Source organism: Typha angustifolia, chromosome 9, assembly GCF_048772165.1.
Source record: "Typha angustifolia cultivar Huaian chromosome 9, ASM4877216v1, whole genome shotgun sequence".
Lineage (NCBI taxonomy): Eukaryota > Viridiplantae > Streptophyta > Magnoliopsida > Poales > Typhaceae > Typha > Typha angustifolia.
Window position 1 is genome coordinate 8,569,308 of NC_133247.1, and position 12,597 is coordinate 8,581,904.

Consider the following 12,597-nt stretch of genomic DNA (forward strand, 5'->3'; position numbering starts at 1 on the left):
ATCATCCTCTATTTCCTCATCTAACTGGATCAATTGCTAATCTAGAGAAGTGGAAGGAGTGCTACTAGTAGTAGCTTGGGCAACTCTAACAATCCTCCTTGATGATAAAAATTCTTTTGCACCTGATGCTTCTGTCACTATCTCTCAAGTTAACCCTTCACCTGGAAAGATCTCTTGATCTTGAGGATCATTATCAAACCAATAAATTGCATTATTTCTTTCTTTTGAAGCTACATGATCCTTCTCTTTTGCTATCTTTCGATCTTTCGTTCTTGCATTAAATTGTGCATAAACTAGATCATTCAATCTCTTCACTTCCAGCTATTTCTCTTATTTGAATGAATTTGAAAACAAAGACCAAATTGATAGAAGTCAATTATAATTTAGAATTGACAACTTAATCAATACAATGATACATTACCGATTCAAATGAGCTCCAATTTCTTTCACGCCCGGACGAGCTACATGTCAAATTAAGAATCTTAATTGCCATGTTTTTCATGTGAGGGGTACCAGCTCCATATACACTCCACTAATGAGCTAATAACCAAACAAATTAGAAAGTAACTTAGCAACATATTAATATACATAAGTGATAAGACTAAAAGACATATATTTTATTACATATGTTAAACTATTAAATATACCTGAGTTGAATTTCTTATTATTAACTTCTCTTGCCAATCTTGCTAGTTGTCTCCCAAAAATTCCACTAGTATCCTTATATGCTTTCTTATATAGATCTAGATAGAAGTTTTCAACACAACTAAGAACGCTATCCATTACATTGAATCACTTTTAATTTCATTACAATCTTTATAAAAATAGTATGGCTTTAAATAATATGTAGTAGTATGGAGATGTGTATCAAGCTTTTCATTTATGTAATGGTCAATTGCATCAAGGAAAGGTTTGGAAGACGTCTCATTATTACAGAAAATATTCTTAATTTCGTTCTTAACATCCTTCAACCCACCATATATAAATCCCTTTGGTGGCTTTCTTTCACCATCAACAACTTGAAGTAACTTTACCAAGGGAGTGAAAATTTTAACTACTAATGCCACTTGCCTCCAAAATTGATTATTGAGAATAGTAGAGTAAGCTCTCTTTCCCTTAGCAGTTTTTGACCATTTGCATGTTGAAAATTCATTAGAAGTAAACATAACCTTTAATTTTTTTTCCTTCTCCAAAAGACTTTGTAATGTGAGAAAAGATGGCAAATCTTATAATTCTGGGTCTCACGATCTTCTTATTTTTGTGTGAATTGACGATTTGATATGCTTAGTTAGGATCTTTTCTTATTGCATTAGGTGTTTATTTTCATTAAAATAAAATTCTTGTAGGTCGCATTCAAACGCAGGTGGAGTTGCGTTCGAACGCCCTTGTGAACGCTTGCATCAGGTTCGTAAATATAGAGAATGCATATTGTGCGTTCAAATGCGATCAGGCAAGTTCGAATGCCCGCGTTCAAATGCCTGTGTCGTGTTTGCAAATCCAGAGAAGGGGCTTTTTGAGTGCGTTTGAATGCAATCGGGCGCGTTCGAACGCGATCGACGGGAATCATCTAGAATTAGGGTTTCATATTATTTTAGGATTTGTTAGCTAGCCTCTATAAATATATGGAAGGCAGCCAACTTCATTATGCTATTGGATTCTTGATTTCTTGCCTCCTATCTTCTCTTTAGACTCCTCCCTCCTCCCTCTTCACCATCCTTCCACAGTTGCACGGACTGCTTCCTACAATAAATTCAGATCTTAAGAAATTATTCCATAGCCGATCTTTTGGTTCCAGATCCTATCAAATTGGTATTAGAGTAGACGAACCTCAGACCTCCATTAATGGTTGAGACAAGAAAGATGACATCAACAAGGAGACCTATAGAAAGCACACCGACAAGGGAGGACTCAATGCACGATGATCCTAATCGTAAGGCCGATTCCTTTGGAGCGACCACGGCAAGACCAAATCAAACAACGTCCATGGCTTCGAATATGGATGAACTAAGGGGCATGTTCCAAACATTATTGCATAGAGTTAACAACGTGCAAAAGGATCATAATGAATTCAAGGAATATGTCGTGAATCAATTGGGTTCGTTATCTACTCGACGGCGAATGGAGTTTCAAGAAGGACCACGGTGGGACCCCATAGAATCGATACCCCACAGGTCCAGGTGCATCATATGAGTGTCAATGATCCCCTCCTACCTATGCCTTCACATTATCCCCTACCTCCATTACAAAACCTAAGACTGGCAGTGGTGGAACCCGAGAGGCGTGCGACATCGGTGTGCTTCAACGATAAAGAAGATTGGCATTTTGAAGATGAGGTTGATCCCTATGGAGATGGTGATGGACGTGCTCGAGGATCTAGAGAAGGTGATCAACATGCACAAAGGTTTAGACCTGAACTAAGGATCTTTCACGAACCTGACAACGTTATTCGGGGGAGAACCGCACGTTTGGACTTTCCAAAATTCCAAGGCGGTGATCCAACGGATTGGGTATTTTAAGTTGAACAATATTTTAATTGTCAAGGTACAGTGAAAGATGCAAAAGTCCAGATGGCAAGCTTTTACCTCCAAGGAACGGCATTGCATTGGTATAGATCGATAATTCGTGGTGGTGGATTTATCGGATGGGCTGATTTTTGTAAGAGGATTATACACAGATTTGGGATAGCGGCATATGAAGATTTTACTGCTACATTAAGCAAGATGGTTCAAAGGACTATCGTATTGGAGTACCAAGCTTTGAAAGAGTTAGTAGTTGTTGTGAGCCATCGTGGCCCGAATGTACATTAATGAGTACATTTATTTCAAGACTGCGAGAGGAGATACAAGTGGATGTTCGTGCTCTATGCCCTACTACTCTTGAGGAGGAATTTGAGAAGGCCGTGAGGATGGAACAAAAGCATAGGGCTCTAAAGATGGCAGCAAAAACCAATTGGGGCAACCTAGATGGGCGGTTTGCACCTAGAATGCTAGTTGGAAATTCTACGGTTTCAAAAATAGCAGCTACGACTACTAGACCATGACCACCATTCAGACCTTTTTTCGACGTTAGAGGAGGCACTAGATCCCTCATTAGAACTCTCACACCTGCCCCAGGTGGAGGAGTGAAGAGCGAAGGGTTTTTGCTTTCGATGTGATGAGCATTTCACCCCAAGTCATTGGTGTTCTAGACCGATCAGGAGTGTGATGCTTATCGATGGTCCTAAGGAGGATGATGAGGTTGTTGATGATGGAGAGTGTCAAGAGGAGACCCATGAGGAGACCGTTGAGGAGGGCGTGGAGGAAGATATCCAAGCTGAAATATCGATGCATGCATATTCGGATATTTTCGCGCTAAGGACATTACGAGTAGACGAACTCGTTAGAAAGCATTGTATGCACATCCTCGTCGATTCGGGAAGTACACACAATTTTTTAGACGAGAGGCTAGTGAGGAGATTGGGTTTAGATGTCGAACCAACTACGGGGTTTAACGTTGCTATTGGAGATAGCACGAAGTTTAGGGTAGAGAGCTTGTGTCACCGAGTCAGTATACGGGTGCAAGGACACGACATCATTGTGGACTTGTATCCGTTGGCGCTGTGAGAAGCGGATATTGTCCTTGGTGCTCAGTGGTTATAGAGTTTGGAACCCGTCACATTTAATTTCCGGAGCATGTGGATGAAATATAAACAAGGAAATAAAAATGTGCGGCTTGATGTTGTTCCGTCTTCGCCGATTCCTGCGATGCAGCCTATGGTGGGGCTGCCTTATGCGTATGATTTAGCATATCTTCTTTAGTTAGGACCAGCAGGAGATGAGCCTCAAACAAGTTTAGGTATTACTATTGAATTGTCTAATTTATTAGATAACTTTTCTGGACTGTTTGAGAAGCTGCAGGAGTTGCCATCGAGGAGAGCGACGGACCATCGCATAGAAATTGTACCCGGGGCTCCACCGGCGAATATGAGGCCATATCAGTATCCACATATGCAAAAAGAAGTTATCTCAAATATGATAGCCGAGATGTTGGAGCAAGACCTTATACAACCAAGTCATACTTCATACTCATCCCCCGTGCTATTAGTGTAAAAAAAACACGGAACATGACATTTTTGTGTCAACTATTGAGCACTAGACGCTATTATCGTTAAGGACCAGTATACCATTCCGGTTATTGAGGAGTTGCTGGACGAGCTTACAGAGGTGACTATATTTAGTAAGCTTAACTTGAGGGCCGGGTATCATCAAATTAGAATTTACTTGGCGGATGTGCACAAAACTGTATTTCGGACTCTGAACGAGCATTACGAGTTCCGAGTGATGACTTTTGGTCTCACCAATACTCTAGCTACCTTTCAAAGCCTCATGAATGATATATTTCAGCCTCTCTTGCGAAGATATGTCTTGGTATTTTTTGATGATATTTTGGTGTATAGCAGGATTGAATTGGAGCATTGACGGCATTTGGAGGACGTGCTGAATTTGTTAGAGCAAAACCAATTTAAGATCAAGAAGTCCAAGTGCCTATGGGGAATACCAAAGATGGAGTATTTAGGCCACATCATTTCAGTGGATGGTGTAGCAGCGGATCCTCAAAAGGTTGCATGTATGATTGCTTGGCCTATTCCTACTACTACCACCGGATTGCGGCAGAAATTATTGGAACACTTTCACCAAACTCCAGAGGCTAGTCATGAGGGTGTCTTGAGGACTTATAGGAGGATATCTCAGAGTTCCACATGGCCAGGATTGAGACGAGATGTGAGGAGTTTTGTCCATGCTTGCGAAGTTTGTCAAAAGGCTAAAGTAACCACCTTGAAACTGGCCAGATTACTACAGCCTTTACCTATACCGGACCGTGTTTGGGAGGATATTTCTATATACTTCATAGAGGGTCTTTCGCTAGTACGTGATTATTCTGTTATCTTTATGGTGGTTGATAGATTGAGTAAGTATGCGCACTTTTCAGCATTGTCATATCCGTTTTCAGCCAAGTCGATGGCTAAAATTTTTGTTAGAGATATTGCTCGATTACATGGCATGCCACGCACGATTGTCTCGGATTGTGATCGTGTATTTATGAGTGACTTTTGGACTGAGTTTTTTAGATTGTAGGGGACTCGATTAAACTTCAGTTCGACCTACTATCCATAGATGGATGACCAAACCGAGGTGGTTAATTGTGGCATTGAGCAGTATTTGAGGTGCTTTGTTGGAGAGATGCCGAGACAATGGTTGGAGTTCTTATTGTGGGCGGAGTGGTCTTATAACACCGCCTATCATAGCAGCATTGGCATGACTCCATTTGAGGTGGTGTATAGATGCACGGCTCCGACGTTACGCACTTATGATCTAGTGGCATCTGCAGATCGGACGGAGGTGGACTTAGCACTGATGGATAGATACGCCACATTGAGGAGGTTGTGTACTCATCTTAAACTTGCTCAAAACCGCATGAAACAAGTTTATGATCGTAGCCATAGGGAGCAGGAGTTTGACATCAGTAGTTGGGTGTTTGTAAGGGTGCAACCGTATCGACAAGTGACCTTACGTCCGATGCGAAACCAAAAGTTAGCACATCGCTACTTTGGTCCGTTTCGGGTGTTGGAGCGTATTGGTACGGTTGCATATCATTTGAAGCTGCCGGAGGGGTCGGGAGTGCACCCTATCTATCATGTTTCATTGTTGAGAGAGCGCATTGGAGATCATGAGATTATTAGATCGGTTCTACCGGGGTCATTGGAGGAGATAGAGATCGTAGAGCCAGTTCAAGTACTTGCTAGACGCCGACCTCGAGTTGTGTATCAGAGATGGGGGATGATGTATAGGAATAGGTAAAAGAGGCTCATTGATATTAACATATCGTACTTGGACCTATGGGGCATTGGTTCGGTGTGGTTCCACTGCTGGTCCTTCTTGAGGCACCGATCTTCGTCGAGGAGATGACAAAGCTGATCAATTCATCACATATTCCTTTAATGTATTATGATCATTCTGCATTGCGTCCACCCTATGCAGCAATATTTGGAACATGCCCCTAAGTTCATCCACCAAGCCCATGTTCACACCCATGGACGTTGGTTGACTCGGTCCTACTACCATGGCCGCCCTAAAGGAATCGGTCTCTCGGTTAGGATTTTCATGGGTTGAGTCTTCCCTTGTTGGTGTGCTCTCCATTGATCTCCTTGATGATGCCTTTCTTCTTGTCTCCATCATTAATGGAGGTCCGAGGTTCGCTGGGCTCTAATACCAATGATAAGTTACGGAACGTCCTTTCTGGTACCTAGATTGATTGTAAGGAAGCAATCTCTGCAATCGAGGTAAAATATTCACCATATTCATCCGTAGTCAAAAAATTATGAAACTAAGGGTGGTCGATCTGTAACTTCCTAATCTATATTTTTGGTATTTATGCCCTTCATAGATTCAGACTGCAGCTAGGACGAAAATACACTGGAGTAGGGGTGATGGTGGTGGTGACTGGTGGAGAGGATGATAGGGTTATGGATGATAATGGAGATGAGGGCGGATGGTTGATATAGTTTCAGGGATAAGAATGAAGGGGGAGAAGTGGCCGAGATCCCAAGGAGGAGGGATGACTCGACACTCGAGGGAAATTAAAAGATAGATGAGACCTTGCCAACGGTAGAGGTGGTAGTTGGTGAAAAGGGAGGAGGGAGATTTGGGTAGAGAGACTAGAGAGAGGATAGCGGAAGATAGAAATCAATATTCATTCATCATCATGATTTTGGCTGCAATCCACACCTTTATAGAGGCTAGCGAATAAGCCAAAATAACAATTATTAACCCTAATACTAGTGGACTCTCGCCGATTGCATTCGAACGCACAAAAGATGTTCTCTATGGATGCGAACTGATGCAGGCATTCGCACATGGGCGTTCGAACACACATTTTGTGTTCTCTGTTTTTGCGAACTGATGTAGGCATTCAAATGCGCCCCTTCCGCGTTTGAACGCGACCTACAGAAAGTTTATTTTTTTAAAAATAAATAATTAATGCAATAAGAAAAGACTCTAGCATGGTGTATCACATGTCCCGCCATAGGAGTGTCGTGGAAGTGGCAAATCAAAGCAATCTGCAGCTCGGGTTTGGTTGGTACTCACACTCGCCCTTAGTTTAGTAGTAGGCTGTCATTCACCTCCAACTCCGGGTAGCTTGCTGGCTCTTTTGCCACTTTCTTGATGAGTTCCCTCACCTCTAGTTCTTCTAAACATGTAGCTCTAATCTCTAAAAGATAGGAAAAAACTAGGACCGAAATCGTTGTCAATTCGGCCAGTTCAAGTTGCTGCGATAGCGCATTAATGACCCGATTCAAGATTCTCTTCTTGTACACCAATTTGTAGTCCTAGCCCAGCAACTTTGCCATCCAACTTTGCTATGTCGGAGTGTGAATCTGCTGCCCAAGAAAATACGGAAGACTCCGTTAGTTAGTACACATCACAAAGTGCCGTCCAATGAGATACGGTCTCCATTTGGTGACGACGTGAATAATAGCAAGCATCTCTTGCTTGTGGTAGGCATCATCTAGTTCTTCATTGAGAATCCTTTGCTTATGTATGCCATGGGCCTCCCTTCTTGCATCTAAACAACCTCAATTCTAGCTTCGGATGGGTCGCATTGCACCACAAAAGTCTTGGTGAAATCGGGTAGCGCCAAGACCCGCGCCGTCATCATTGCCGTATTCAATTCTTTAAATGCCCTTTTCTCAAGGTTAGTGATATTAAGGGGGTGGCAATCTTGCCATAGTTTGCAACAAACTGATAGTAATAACCTGTCAATCCAAGGAAGCCCCGCAATTCCTTCAGTGTCTTTAGAACCTGCCATTGCACCATGTTTCGCACATTGGAGGGATCAGCTTCCACTTCCACCGCCAATATGATGTGGCCGAGATACTCCACTCTCGGCTGGCCCCATAGACATTTAGACTCATTCACCTTCACCCCATTTGTCTTTCAAAATCTACAACACATCGCAGAGGTGGACGAGATGCTTCTTCCATCGCAGAGGTGGACGAGATGCTTCTTCCATGATTGAGTGCATGCTCCTTTTGCATAAATGGGTACTAGTAGGGTCATAAATTAGTTGGCTCAGCTTTGAAAATGATCTCAATGCGATGGTTTTGTGGTCGAGCTAGCGGCATACCGCTTGGTTCTTCAAACACCTCACTGAACTCCTTCAGCAAGTTGGTCAGGTTAGCGAGGACTCCTTCCTCCATTTTGTGGTCCACTTGGCTCTGGACTAGTTGCGTTGCAAGGCCATGACAACCAGCCCTTGGCAGCCCCACCATCGGTTGAAGTTGGGCTCTAAGTCACGATCAGATTTCGTCTAACTACACTAGCTTGCCATTTCACTTGAAATCCATCTATATATCTGAAAAGTCGAAGGTCACCAGACCCATACTTTGCAACCATTGGATCCCCAACATAATGTCAGGCCCTCGTAAAGCCAAGGTGTGAAGGTTCAAAGTAAAGGAATTGCCTTAAATCTTTAAAAGAACCCCTTAGCATTGCCTTCTGCTCGGAGTGTTGTGCCGTCTCCAAGTGCTACATCAAACCCAGAGGTAGCCTCTATAGCCATGCCTATCATCTTCATCACACACTCGCCCATGAAGTTGTGGATGCTCTCGGTGTCAATGAGGATCTGCACGGTTTGGTTCTTCATGGTATAGTCAACCCTAAATGTCCTTGGCACATTAGCACTGGTGTAGGCATGCATGGAGATCTCGGAATGTCCTTGCTGATCTTCAAAGGGTCTTGGTCTTCAATAAGATCCCCTGGTTCATCCTCCGCTGGTTCACCTTCTTCCACGTCCTTGGTTTCGTGCAATACCATCACCATGGCCGCCGATCGAACACACTTATGCTCAGGGGTGAATTTCTCATCACAATAGAAGCACAACCCTTTTTCTTTTCTTTCCTCAACCTAGGCTTGTGTTAGTCTTCTCATAGGGGCCCGGGGAGGCCCCCTCACCTCTGGTTGTGACCATGGAAACGGTTTTGCACCTATTGCCCTTGGCAGACTTGCCAGCATATTGTGTGTAGTTGTAGTTTGCTGAGGTACTCCTTTGGCCTCCATGGTGCTCCAATGCCCTTTTGTAGCCATTCAAAGCTCCCTAAGCTTCTCTTCCATCACTTGAGCTATGGCGAAAGCCTCAAGCAAGGCAGCTGCCTGAGCGGCTTTTACTTCAGCCTGTATGTCCCACCGAAGACCGCTAATAAACGTGCTCTTGAGTTGGGAATTCGTCTAGCCTCGAACTTAATTACTAACATGTTAGAACTCCTCTTGATATGCCCTCACCGTAGTCCTTTGGGTCAGCTTGAAAATCTTCATAACTAGAGGGCCTATCGAATGCAAATAGTGTTAGTGAACTCCTCCCACGGTAGATAGGGCTGAGCTCAGTACGTGGCTTGGTACCAACGGATGGTGGTGTCTTCAAGGTGGAAGGATGCTAACAATACATTTTGTGCAACAAGGGGCTGGTACCGGATTGTTACGCCTTTCTTGTGGCATTTGCAACAACGGGCCTCTGGCTTGGCCACCCATGAATCCCTCATAATCTTCTTCTAGTCTAGCATGGAGTGGTAGTGCAAGCGAAGTCCACTGGCAAAGGGGTGGTTCCATCGGTGGTGCAATCGAGGTGTGAGCGAGAATCTCGATTGCTGTCGTGTTTGTTGGTGTGCCCATGAGGACTTGAGTCATCATCTCCATTGATGCCTGCATAGCTCGCTACATCTCCATCATGTCAGTGAACATCTTGATCAGATTTGAGTTCACGGAGGGGAAGTCCCCACAGGTGTGCTATGGTTCGGTCACGGTGGCAAGGGTGGAGTAGGTGTCGTCCTCGCTTCCATGGTTTTCATGGCTCTGGTCATGGTCATGGTGTCCGAGGAATGGTGGCTTTGATACAACTTGTTATGACTTGATCTCAGCTATTTGAGTTCATATGCAGGAAGGCAGTCCGTGTAGTTAGTGGAGAATATTTGCCACATATTCTCTCATAGCCAAAAAGTTATGAAACTAGATGAGTTCATTTTGTATCTTCCTGATCTATGTTTTTGATATGCCCTTTGTAGATTTGGACCATAGCTATGGCAAAAATAGGCATAATTATGGTGGAGATATTGATGATGGGTGGTGGAGATGGAGGTGGAGATGGAGTGGGTGTGAGTTTTAAGTAGCATTTGCGCATGGTGCAGTAGAGTGAAGGAAGAGAGGGGAGAAAATAGTCGATGCCCAAGGAGGAGGAGAGGTCTGACAGTCAAAATAGGCTAGAAGTAGTCAGCGGCAAGAAGGCGCACTACTAGGGATTAAGCAAGGAGGGAGAAAATAGGTTAAACTGATAATTCATTCCATAATTCCTAATGAGGCTTCCTTCCACATATTTAGAGGCTAACCTAACAACCCAAACAACTAAAAAAGATAGCCCTAATACAATCATTCTTGTCGCAGCGCATTCGAATGCCTAGCGACGCATTCAAACGACCAAAACAGGGTCTCGAACTTTGCAAACATTATGTAGGCATTGGAACGGGCCTTCCTGGCGAATACCCAGCTAGAAATCTTACTCATCAAAGAAATAAGAAATTGAAACAAGATTTTGAGAATCAATCTCGTATTAGTGCACGAGGTGACTCAATCCAGCCCAAATCACATCATAATGAGTATCTTCAAATTGGACCATTTTAGAGGCTTAAAATTCAGTTACGTCAGTTACTTACGTAAGTCAACTGATAGGCTCTGATACCAATTTGATAGGATCTAGAACCAAAAGATCGGCTACGGAACAATTCCTTAAGATCTAAATTTATTGTAGGAAGCAGTCCGCGCAACCGTGGGAAAATATTCATCAGATATTTTTGGTAGTCAGAAAATTACGAAACCAATTGGTTTGGATCCGTAACTTCCTAATCTATAATTTTAGTATTTACGTCCTTCACAAATTCGAACTGTAGTGGGGACAAAAATACGAAATAACGTGTGTGATGATGGTGGTGACGAGTGGAGTGGATGTTAAGGTTATGGATGGGTATGGAGATGAGGGTGGACTGTGGAAGTGATTAACGGAAGTAGACGAAGGGAACGAAGTGGTCGAGATCTCAAAGAAGATGAGTGACTCGATAGACGAGTGAGATTAGAAGCGAGGAGAAATCTTGCCATCGGTAGATGTGGAAGGATGGTGAAGAGGGAGGAGGGAGGAGTCTAGAGAGAAGATAGGAGGCAAAAAATCAAGAATCCAATTGCACAGTGAAGTTGGTTGCCATATATATATTTATAGAGGCTAACCAACAAGTCCTAAAACAATATGAAATCCTAATTCTAGAGGATTTCCGTCGATCATGTTCGAACGCACCCGATCGCGTTCGAACGCACTCAAAAAACCCCTTCTTTGGATTTGTGAACACGACATAGGCATTCACAAGGCGTTCACAAACGTAGGTGTTTACAAGGGCATTCGAACGCGACTCCACCTACGTTTGAACGCGACCTACATGAATTTTATTTTAAGAAAAATAAATACCTAATGCAATAAGAAAAGATCCTAACTAAGTGTATTAGCCCACCACGCTTCCCCCACCTTGCCCTCAAGGTGAAAGTCAAGGAAATGCTCCAAGATATTAGTCTCCAACTCCCATGTCGCCTCATCAGATGGCTTGCCTAGCCACTCAACTAGAATGTTCATCTCTAATCTGGTACCATGTCGTCGTCGGCGTCTAGCAAGTACTCGAATTGGCTCTACGATCTCTATCTCCTCCAATGGCTCCAGTAGAACTGATCCAACAATCTCATAATCTCTAATGCGCTCCCTCAGCAATAAAACATGGAAGATAGGATGCACTCTCGACCTCTTTGGCAGCTCCAAACGATATGCAACCAGACCAATACGCTCCAACACCTGAATGCATCTGCGGTCCAGCAGCAAACCGTCTCGATTCTCCAACTCTGGATGGTGCTCCGGATCATCCATCACTGTTACGATCCTTCCTCGGCTATAGGCTCTGATACCAGATTGATACGAACCCTCTTTTGGTGCTATGGCTCTGATTCAAGATTTATACGATCTTGCACGGAACTTTGAGATCAGATCCCGAAATATCCTACCGTTGGATCGCTGTGAAATTTTGATATGATGTAGGCCCGGAAAAGAGCTTTCCAACGGATCTAGTTTCAGGCGAATCGGAGTTGGGGATCTCGAGATATCGTTCGTTTAGTGGACGAACGTCAGGATACTCTGTTTTTGGATTCCGTGGATGAAGGCACGAAATCCTGGGTAATGGTGGATTGTGGAGGGCCGGTGTTGATGGGGTGGCACCGGTGTAAAAGTGATGGTGGAAGGGTTATGGATGATGGAAAGGTTAGGGATAGCGATGGATAAATTGGAAGAAGGGGAAGAAGAGGGCCACTCCTAAGGGACTAGGGTGATTGGCCAGTCGAGGGAGATTAGAAGCGGCGTCGCCGGGGAGATTGAGGGAACGGGAGCGAAGAAGATGAAGGAGGCAAGGCAAACTCAATTCTCAATATTCAATAATAATTTTGGTTGCCCTACACATACTTTTATAGGCTAACCAACAACTCAATC